Source organism: Haliotis rubra, unplaced genomic scaffold (genome assembly GCF_003918875.1).
Source record: "Haliotis rubra isolate DU_JTF1 unplaced genomic scaffold, ASM391887v1 Scf486, whole genome shotgun sequence".
NCBI classification, from domain to species: Eukaryota; Metazoa; Mollusca; class Gastropoda; order Lepetellida; family Haliotidae; genus Haliotis; species Haliotis rubra.
In genome coordinates, this window is record NW_025767175.1 from 240,652 (window position 1) to 253,341 (window position 12,690).

The window sequence follows — 12,690 nt, forward strand, 5'->3', positions numbered from 1 at the left end:
GATATTTTAACTAAAGCGATATAACATTAGTAGTAGTAGTAGTAGTAGTAGTAGTAGTAGTCGTAGTAGTAGTAGTAGTAGTAGTAGTAGTAGTAGTAGTAGTAGTAGTAGTAGTAGTCGTAGTAGTCGTAGTCGTAGTAGTAGCAGTAGTAGCAGTAGTAGTAGTAGTACAATGATTGGAGAGGCTGCAGCAGTTGTAATATTAGAAGCAGTTGTGAAAATAACAGTAGTAAAAGTAGTAGTCGTTAAACGTATAGCAGGTGTAGTAAACGTAACAGACTGTTGTCACACTGAAAATAGTAGTCGCAGCAACAGAGGCAATTGCTATGTTCCTAATAGTACCTGCCGTTAAAGAGGCAGTTACTACATTGATACTAGTAGCTGCTATAAAGAAACCAGTTGTCACACTGATGATAGTATCTGTAATGATAGGGAAGGTTATCTCCCTGATAATGGCTGTAGAAGTAAAAGCAGCTATTACACTGATGGTAGTACCTGTAGTAATGGAGGAAGATGGCACACATGTAATGGTAGCTGTAGTTAGAAAGAATAGTCACACAGATAATAGAACCTGTAGTAATAGAGAGTAGTCACACAGATAATGGTAGCTGTAGTAATAGAGAGTAGTCACACAGATAATGGTAGCTGCAGTAATAGAGAGTAGTCACACAGATAATGGTAGCTGCAGTAATAGAGAGTAGTCACACAGATAGTGGTACCTGCAGTAATAGAGAGTAGTCACACAGATAATGGTAGCTGTAGTAATGGAGAATAGTCGCACAGATAATGGTAGCTGTAGTAATAGAGAGTAGTCACACAGATAATGGTAGCTGTAGTAATACAGAGTAGTCACACAGATAATGGTAGCTGTAGCAATAGAGAGTAGTCACACAGATAATGGTAACTTTAGTAATAGAGAGTAGTCACACAGATAATGGTAACTTTAGTAATAGAGAGTAGTCACACAGATAGTGGTAGCTGTAGCAATAGAGAGTAGTCACACAGATAATGGTAGCTGCAGTAATTGAGAGTAGTCACAGAGATAATGGTAGCTGTAGTAATGGAAAATAGTCACACAGATAATGGTAGCTGCAGTAAAAGAGAGTAGTCACACAGATAATGGTAGCTGTAGTAATAGAGAGTAGTCACACAGATAATGGTAACTTTAGTAATAGAGAGTAGTCACACAGATAATGGTAGCTGTAGTAATGGAGAATAGTCGCACAGATAATGGTAGCTGTAGTAATAGAGAGTAGTCACACAGATAATGGTAGCTGTAGTAATACAGAGTAGTCACACAGATAATGGTAGCTGTAGCAACAGAGAGTAGTCACACAGATAATGGTAACTTTAGTAATAGAGAGTAGTCACACAGATAATGGTAACTTTAGTAATAGAGAGTAGTCACATAGATAGTGGTAGCTGTAGCAATAGAGAGTAGTCACACAGATAATGGTAGCTGCAGTAATTGAGAGTAGTCACAGAGATAATGGTAGCTGTAGTAATGGAAAATAGTCACACAGATAATGGTAGCTGCAGTAAAAGAGAGTAGTCACACAGATGATGGTAGCTGTAGTAATAGAGAGTAGTCACACAGATAATGGTAACTTTAGTAATAGAGAGTAGTCACACAGATAATGGTAACTGTAGTAATAGAGAGTAGTCACACAGATAATGGTAACTGTAGTAATAGCGAGTAGTCATACAGATAATGGTAACTGTAGTAATAGAGTGTAGTCACACAGATAATGGTAGCTGTAGTAATACAGAGTAGTCACACAGATAATGGTAGCTGTAGTAATAGAGAGTAGTCACACAGATAATGGTAACTTTAGTAATAGAGAGTAGTCACACAGATAATGGTAACTGTAGTAATAGAGAGTAGTCACACAGATAATGGTAACTGTAGTAATAGAGAGTAGTCACACAGATAATGTTAACTGTAGTAAAAGAGAGTAGTCACACAGATAATGGTAGCTGTAGTAATAGAGAGTAGTCACACAGATAATGGTAGCTGTAGTAATAGATAGTAGTCACACAGATAATGGTACCTGTAGTAATAGAGAATAGTCACACAGATAATGGTAGCTGCAGTAATGGAGACTAGTCACACAGATAATGGTAGCTGTAGTAAAAGAGAAAAGTTACACAGATAATGGTAACTGTAGTAATAGCGAGTAGTCACACAGACAATGGTAACTGTGGTAATAGAGAGTAGTCACACAGACAATGGTAGCTGCAGTAATAGAGAGTAGTCACACAGATAATGGTAGCTGCAGTAACAGAGAATAGTCACACAGATAATGGTAGCTGTAGTAATAGAGAGTAGTCACACAGATAATGGCACCTGTAGTAATAGAGAGTAGTCACACAGATAATGGTAGCTGTAGTAATAGAGAGTAGTCACACAGATAATGGTAGCTGTAGTAATAGAGAGTAGTCACACAGATAATGGTAGCTGTAGTAATAGAGAATAGTCACACAGATAATGGTACCTGTAGTAATAGAGAGTAGTCACACAGATAACGGTAGCTGCAGTAATAGAGAGTAGTCACACAGATAATGGTACCTGTAGTTATAGAGAGTAGTCACACAGATAATGGTAACTTTAGTGATAGAGAGTAGTCACACAGATAATGGTAGCTGTAGTAATACAGAGTAGTCACACATATAATGGTAGCTGCAGTAATAGAGAGTAGTCACACAGATAATGGTAGCTGCAGTAATAGAGAGTAGTCACACAGATAATGGTAGCTGCATTAACAGAGAATAGTCACACAAATAATGGTAGCTGCAGTAATAGAGCGTAGTCACACAGATAATGGTAGCTGCATTAACAGAGAATAGTCACACAGATAATGGTAGCTGCATAAACAGAGAATAGTCACACAGATAATGGTAGCTGCATTAACAGAGAATAGTCACACAGATAATGGTAGCTGTAGTAATAGAGAGTAGTCACACAGATAATGGTAGCTGTAGTAATAGAGAGTAGTCACACAGATAATTCTGCAGTAATAGAGAATAGTCACTCAGATAATACTGCAGTAATAGAGAGTAGTCACTCAGATAATACTGCAGTAATAGTGAGTAGTCGCACAGATAATACTGCAGTAATAGAGAGTAGTCACTCAGATAATACTGCAGTAATAGAGAATAGTCACTCAGATAATACTGCAGTAATAGAGAATAGTCTCTCAGATAATACTGCAGCAATAGAGAATAGTCACACAGATAACAGATACACTGCAGTAATAGAGAATAGTCACTCAGATAATACTGCAGTAATAGAGAGTAGTCACACAGATAATACTGCAGTAATAGAGAATAGTCACACAGATAATACTGCAATAATAGAGAATAGTCACACAGAAAATACTGCAGTAATAGAGAATAGTCTCTCAGATAATACTGCAGTAATAGAGAATAGTCACACAGAAAATACTGCAGTAATAGAGAATAGTCACTCAGATAATACTGCAGTAATAGAGAATAGTCACAAAGATAATGGTAGCTGCAGTAAAAGAGAGTAGTCACACAGATAATGGTAGCTGTAGTAATAGAGAGTAGTCACACAGATAATGGTAACTTTAGTAATAGAGAGTAGTCACACAGATAATGGTAGCTGTAGTAATAGATAGTAGTCACACAGATAATGGTACCTGCAGTAATAGAGAATAGTCACACAGATAATGGTAGCTGCAGTAATGGAGACTAGTCACACAGATAATGGTAGCTGTAGTAAAAGAGAAAAGTTACACAGATAATGGTAACTGTAGTAATAGCGAGTAGTCACACAGACAATGGTAACTGTGGTAATAGAGAGTAGTCACACAGACAATGGTAGCTGCAGTAATAGAGAGTAGTCACACAGATAATGGTAGCTGCAGTAACAGAGAATAGTCACACAGATAATGGTAGCTGTAGTAATAGAGAGTAGTCACACAGATAATGGCACCTGTAGTAATAGAGAGTAGTCACACAGATAATGGTAGCTGTAGTAATAGAGAGTAGTCACACAGATAATGGTAGCTGTAGTAATAGAGAGTAGTCACACAGATAATGGTAGCTGTAGTAATAGAGAATAGTCACACAGATAATGGTACCTGTAGTAATAGAGAGTAGTCACACAGATAACGGTAGCTGCAGTAATAGAGAGTAGTCACACAGATAATGGTACCTGTAGTTATAGAGAGTAGTCACACAGATAATGGTAACTTTAGTGATAGAGAGTAGTCACACAGATAATGGTAGCTGTAGTAATAGAGAGTAGTCACACATATAATGGTAGCTGCAGTAATAGAGAGTAGTCACACAGATAATGGTAGCTGCAGTAATAGAGAGTAGTCACACAGATAATGGTAGCTGCATTAACAGAGAATAGTCACACAAATAATGGTAGCTGCAGTAATAGAGCGTAGTCACACAGATAATGGTAGCTGCATTAACAGAGAATAGTCACACAGATAATGGTAGCTGCATAAACAGAGAATAGTCACACAGATAATGGTAGCTGCATTAACAGAGAATAGTCACACAGATAATGGTAGCTGTAGTAATAGAGAGTAGTCACACAGATAATGGTAGCTGTAGTAATAGAGAGTAGTCACACAGATAATTCTGCAGTAATAGAGAATAGTCACTCAGATAATACTGCAGTAATAGAGAGTAGTCACTCAGATAATACTGCAGTAATAGTGAGTAGTCGCACAGATAATACTGCAGTAATAGAGAGTAGTCACTCAGATAATACTGCAGTAATAGAGAATAGTCACTCAGATAATACTGCAGTAATAGAGAATAGTCTCTCAGATAATACTGCAGTAATAGAGAATAGTCACACAGATAATACTGCAGTAATAGAGAGTAGTCACACAGAAAATACTGCAGTAATAGAGAATAGTCACTCAGATAATACTGCAATAATAGAGAATAGTCACACAGATAATACTGCAGTAATAGAGAGTAGTCACACAGATAATACTGCAGTAATAGAGAGTAGTCACTCAGATAATGCTGCAGTAATAGAGAGTAGTCACACAGATAATACTGCAGTAATAGAGAGTAGTCACAAACATAATACTGCAGTAATAGAGAATAGTCACAAAGATAATACTGCAGTAATAGAGAGTAGTCACACAGATAATACTGCAGTAATAGAGAGTAGTCACTCAGATAATACTGCAGTAATAGAGAATAGTCACACAGATAATACTGCAGTAATAGAGAATAGTCACTCAGATAATACTGCAGTAATAGAGAGTAGTCACTCAGATAATACTGCAGTAATAGTGAGTAGTCGCACAGATAATACTGCAGTAATAGAGAGTAGTCACACAGATAATACTGCAGTAATAGAGAATAGTCACTCAGATAATACTGCAGTAATAGAGAATAGTCTCTCAGATAATACTGAAGTAATAGAGAGTAGTCACTCAGATAATACTGCAGTAATAGAGAATAGTCACACAGAAAATACTGCAGTAATAGAGAATAGTCACACAGAAAATACTGCAGTAAAAGAGAATAGTCACACAGATAATACTGCAGTAATAGAGAATAGTCACACAGAAAATACTGCAGTAATAGAGAATAGTCACACAGATAATACTGCAGTAATAGAGAGTAGTCACTCAGATAATACTGCAGTAATAGAGAATAGTCACTCAGATAATACTGCAATAATAGAGAATAGTCACAAAGATAATACTGCAGTAATAGAGAATAGTCACTCAGATAATACTGCAGTAATAGAGAGTAGTCACACAGATAATACTGCAGTAATAGAGAATAGTCACACAGATAATACTGCAATAATAGAGAATAGTCACACAGAAAATACTGCAGTAATAGAGAATAGTCTCTCAGATAATACTGCAGTAATAGAGAATAGTCACACAGAAAATACTGCAGTAATAGAGAATAGTCACTCAGATAATACTGCAGTAATAGAGAATAGTCACAAAGATAATACTGCAGTAATAGAGAATAGTCACTCAGATAATACTGCAGTAATAGAGAGTAGTCACACAGATAATACTGCAGTAATAGAGAATAGTCACACAGATAATACTGCAATAATAGAGAATAGTCACTCAGATAATACTGCAGTAATAGAGAATAGTCACACAGATAATACTGCAGTAATAGAGAATAGTCACACAGAAAATACTGCAGTAATAGAGAATAGTCACACAGAAAATACTGCAGTAATAGAGAGTAGTCACACAGATAATACTGCAGTAATAGAGAGTAGTCACTCAGATAATACTGCAGTAATAGAGAATAGTCACACAGATAATACTGCAGTAATAGAGAATAGTCTCTCAGATAATACTGCAGTAATAGAGAGTAGTCACTCAGATAATACTGCAGTAATAGAGAATAGTCACACAGAAAATACTGCAGTAATAGAGAGTAGTCACAAACATAATACTGCAGTAATAGAGAATAGTCACAAAGATAATACTGCAGTAATAGAGAGTAGTCACTCAGATAATACTGCAGTAATAGAGAATAGTCTCTCAGATAATACTGCAGTAATAGAGAGTAGTCACTCAGATAATACTGCAGTAATAGAGAATAGTCACACAGAAAATACTGCAGTAATAGAGAATAGTCACACAGATAATACTGCAATAATAGAGGCAGTTATCACACTGAGTGATACTAGTAGCTGCAGTAATATAAGAAATTGTAATAGAGAAATTATTGTAAATGCAGTTATTACATTGATTATTGTAGCTGCAGTAGCACTGACTGACTGAGTTTGGTTTTAAGCCGCTTTTAGCAATATTCCAGCAACATCACGGCGGGGGACACCAGAAATGGGTTTCACACATTGCACCCATGTGGGGATTCGAACCCGGGTCTTCGGCGTGACGAGCCAACGCTTTAACCACTAGGCTACCCCACCGCCCCCAGCTGCAGTGGCAGCAGCAATTACACTAATCATAGTAAAATCAGTAAGGAGACATGAGTGATGCACCAATAGAGACAGTTGTGTGATTGATAATAATACATGTAGGTGACTAAACAGAGGCAGTTGTCGAATTGATGTTAGTGTCTGAATTAGTAGAAGTCGTTAGACTGATAGTAGCAGATGTTTAGACAGAGGAATCAAGTATTAGCTGTAATGAAGGCAAGCCCTAAAAGAATAACGTGTGTGTAATGATACTGACGGAACCAGATGTGGGTTTTAATAAATGTTGAAATAAAAGCTAGACATATTGACATAAACTGTAGCTCATTCTGCAACGGCCGTTGCAACATGGACAGGAAAATATACTTCATAGACAGACAATGAAATGTAACATTTACACAAAGAGAGTTGAAAACGAGAACCCGAGCCTATGGTGTGGCTGCTACTTTCTAATAGGCTTGTGTTTCCCTAGCAACATCATCCATTAGGCACGCCCAAAACACGATATGTATTTTCCACGACACGCATGCTTGCATGAACTGATCTGCTACTGCAAATTAAAATGAATCAGATGAAAGGAAAAAATGAAACAACGATTTGAAATCTACGCAATAAGCATCATCATTACGAGGGTGATTTGGGTTTCGTATTTGAAACCAGGTATTTACGACCATATTTTTGAATTCTAATTTGTGAGGACATCCAATATGTTCCTGGAACTAATGTTCCGTGAGTGTCTCTTCTGCAGAGAAATACGACATCCAAAGACAGAAATAATACACGCGTTAAGTAGGCAGGTTATCTAACTACTGAACTGAATAGTGAAATAGAGATAATGTTCCACTCGGGAGGGGATATCGGAACGTGTACTCTATGACACATTAGTGGTGAATATAGCAAAAGTTACTCTATGACATATTAGTGGTGGATATAGTAATAGTTACTCTATGACACATTAGTGGTGGATATAGCAATAGTTGCTCTATGACACATTAGTGGTGGATATAGCAATAGTTACTCTATGACACATTAGTGGTGGATATAGTAATAGTTGCTCTAGGACACATTAGTGGTGGATATAGCAATAGTTACTCTATGACACATTAATGGTGGATATAGTAATAGTTACTCTATGACACATTAGTGGTGAATATAGCAATAGTTACTCTATGACACATTAATGGTGGATATAGTAATAGTTACTCTATGACACATTAGTGGTGGATATAGTAATAGTTACTCTATGACACATTAGTGGTGGATATAGCAATAGTTACTCTATGACATATTAGTGGTGGATATAGTAATAGTTACTCTATGACACATTAGTGGTGGATATAGTAATAGTTGCTCTATGACACATTAGTGGTGGATATAGTAATAGTTGCTCTATGACACATTAGTGGTGGATATAGCAATAGTTACTCTATGACACATTAATGGTGGATATAGTAATAGTTACTCTATGACACATTAGTTGTGGATATAGCAATAGTTGCTCTATGACACATTAGTTGTGGATATAGCAATAGTTACTCTATGACACATAAGTGGTGGATATAGCAATAGTTACTCTATGACACATTAGTGGTGGATATAGCAATAGTTGCTCTAGGACACATTAGTGGTGGATATAGTAATAGTTACTCTATGACACATTAGTTGTGGATATAGCAATAGTTACTCTATGACACATTAGTGGTGGATATAGCAATACTTGCTCTATGACACATTAGTGGTGGATATAGCAATAGTTACTCTATGACACATTAGTGGTGGATATAGCAATAGTTACTCTATGACACATTAGTGGTGGATATAGCAATAGTTGATCTAGGACACATTAGTGGTGGATATAGCAATAGTTGCTCTATGACACATAAGTGGTGGATATAGCAATAGTTGATCTAGGACACATTAGTGGTGGATATAGCAATAGTTACTCTATGACACATTAGTGGTGGATATAGCAATAGTTGCTCTATGACACATTAGTTGTGGATATAGCAATAGTTGCTCTATGACACATTAGTGGTGGATATAGCAATACTTGCTCTATGACACATTAGTGGTGGATATAGCAATACTTGCTCTAGGACACATTAGTGGTGGATATAGCAATAGTTGCTCTATGACACATTAGTTGTGGATATAGCAATAGTTACTCTATGACACATTAGTGGTGGATATAGCAATACTTGTTCTAGGACACATTAGTGGTGGATATAGCAATACTTGCTCTAGGACACATTAGTGGTGGATATAGCAATAGTTACTCTAGGACATATTAGTGGTGGATATAGTAATAGTTACTCTATGACACATTAGTGGTGGATATAGTAATAGTTGCTCTATGACACATTAGTGGTGGATATAGTAATAGTTGCTCTATGACACATTAGTGGTGGATATAGCAATTGTTACTCTATGACACATTAATGGTGGATATAGTAATAGTTACTCTATGACACATTAGTTGTGGATATAGCAATAGTTGCTCTATGACACATTAGTTGTGGATATAGCAATAGTTACTCTATGACACATAAGTGGTGGATATAGCAATAGTTACTCTATGACACATTAGTGGTGGATATAGCAATAGTTGCTCTAGGACACATTAGTGGTGGATATAGTAATAGTTACTCTATGACACATTAGTTGTGGATATAGCAATAGTTACTCTATATGACACATTAGTGGTGGATATAGCAATACTTGCTCTATGACACATTAGTGGTGGATATAGCAATAGTTACTCTATGACACATTAGTGGTGGATATAGCAATAGTTACTCTATGACACATTAGTGGTGGATATAGCAATAGTTGATCTAGGACACATTAGTGGTGGATATAGCAATAGTTGCTCTATGACACATAAGTGGTGGATATAGCAATAGTTGATCTAGGACACATTAGTGGTGGATATAGCAATAGTTACTCTATGACACATTAGTGGTGGATATAGCAATAGTTGCTCTATGACACATTAGTTGTGGATATAGCAATAGTTGCTCTATGACACATTAGTGGTGGATATAGCAATACTTGCTCTATGACACATTAGTGGTGGATATAGCAATACTTGCTCTAGGACACATTAGTGGTGGATATAGCAATAGTTGCTCTATGACACATTAGTTGTGGATATAGCAATAGTTACTCTATGACACATTAGTGGTGGATATAGCAATACTTGTTCTAGGACACATTAGTGGTGGATATAGCAATACTTGCTCTAGGACACATTAGTGGTGGATATAGCAATAGTTGATCTAGGACACATTAGTGGTGGATATAGCAATACTTGCTCTAGGACACATTAGTGGTGGATATAGCAATAGTTGCTCTATGACACATTAGTTGTGGATATAGCAATAGTTGATCTAGGACACATTAGTGGTGGATATAGCAATAGTTACTCTATGACACATTAGTTGTGGATATAGCAATAGTTTCTCTATGACACATTAGTGGTGGATATAGCAATAGTTGATCTAGGACACATTAGTGGTGGATATAGCAATACTTGCTCTAGGACACATTAGTGGTGGATATAGCAATAGTTACTCTATGACACATTAGTGGTGGATATAGCAATAGTTACTCTATGACACATTAGTGGTGGATATAGCAATAGTTACTCTATGACACATTAGTGGTGGATATAGCAATAGTTACTCTATGACACATTAGTGGTGGATATAGCAATACTTGTTCTAGGACACATTAGTTGTGGATATAGCAATAGTTGCTCTATGACACATTAGTTGTGGATATAGCAATAGTTACTCTATGACACATTAGTGGTGGATATAGCAATAGTTGATCTAGGACACATTAGTGGTGGATATAGCAATACTTGCTCTAGGACACATTAGTGGTGGATATAGCAATAGTTACTCTATGACACATTAGTGGTGGATATAGCAATAGTTGCTCTATGACACATTAGTGGTGGATATAGCAATAGTTACTCTATGACACATTAGTTGTGGATATAGCAATACTTGCTCTATGACACATTAGTTGTGGATATAGCAATAGTTGCTCTAGGACATATTAGTGGTGGATATAGCAATACTTGCTCTATGACACATTAGTGGTGGATATAGCAATAGTTGCTCTATGACACATTAGTGGTGGATATAGCAATAGTTACTCTATGACACATTAGTTGTGGATATAGCAATAGTTACTCTATGACACATTAGTGGTGGATATAGCAATACTTGCTATAGGACACATTAGTGGTGGATATATTAATAGTTACTCTATGACACATTAGTGGTGGATATAGCAATAGTTACTCTATGACACATTAGTGGTGGATATAGCAATAGTTGATCTAGGACACATTAGTGGTGGATATAGCAATAGTTGCTCTATGACACATTAGTGGTGGATATAGCAATAGTTACTCTATGACACATTAGTTGTGGATATAGCAATAGTTGATCTAGGACACATTAGTGGTGGATATAGCAATACTTGCTCTAGGACACATTAGTGGTGGATATAGCAATAGTTACTCTATGACACATTAGTGGTGGATATAGCAATAGTTACTCTATGACACATTAGTGGTGGATATAGCAATAGTTGATCTAGGACACATTAGTGGTGGATATAGTAATAGTTACTCTATGACACATTAGTGGTGGATATAACAGTAGTTACTCTATGACACATTAGTGGTGGATATAGCAATACTTGCTCTATGACACATTAGTTGTGGATATAGCAATAGTTGCTCTAGGACACATTAGTGGTGGATATAGCAATAGTTACTCTATGACACATTAGTTGTGGATATAGCAATAGTTGCTCTATGACACATTAGTGGTGGATATAACAGTAGTTACTCTATGACACATTAGTGGTGGATATAGCAATACTTGCTCTAGGACACATAAGTGGTGGATATAGCAATAGTTGCTCTATGACACATTAGTGGTGGATATAGCAATAGTTACTCTATGACACATAAGTGGTGGATATAGCAATAGTTACTCTATGACACATTAGTGGTGGATATAGCAATAGTTGCTCTATGACACATTAGTTGTGGATATAGCAATAGTTGATCTATGACACATTAGTGGTGGATATAGCAATACTTGCTCTATGACACATTAGTTGTGGATATAGCAATAGTTGATCTATGACACATTAGTGGTGGATATAGCAATAGTTACTCTATGACGCATTAATGGTGGATATAGCAATAGTTGCTCTGTGACACATTAGTGGTGGATATAGCAATAGTTTCTCTATGACACATTAGTTGTGGATATAGCAATAGTTGATCTAGGACACATTAGTGGTGGATATAGCAATAGTTACTCTATGACACATTAGTGGTGGATATAGCAATAGTTGATCTAGGACACATTAGTGGTGGATATAGCAATAGTTGCTCTAGGACACATTAGTGGTGGATATAGCAATAGTTGATCTAGGACACATTAGTTGTGGATATAGCAATAGTTACTCTATGACACATTAGTGGTGGATATAGCAATAGTTGCTCTATGACACATTAGTTGTGGATATAGCAATAGTTACTCTATGACACATTAGTGGTGGATATAGCAATAGTTACTCTATGACACATTAGTTGTGGATATAGCAATAGTTACTCTATGACACATTAGTGGTGGATATAGCAATAGTTGCTCTAGGACACATTAGTGGTGGATATAGCAATAGTTGCTCTATGACACATTAGTTGTGGATATAGCAATAGTTACTCTATGACACAT

General features: G+C 36.5%; 1 protein-coding gene across 2 annotated transcripts in view; it reads right to left on the minus strand.

Annotated features, from left to right (window-relative positions):
* LOC124291226 (kelch-like protein 9) overlaps positions 1-12,690 on the minus strand; it is a 94,643-nt gene that overhangs the window by 55,248 nt on the left and 26,705 nt on the right. The window lies entirely within an intron of this gene.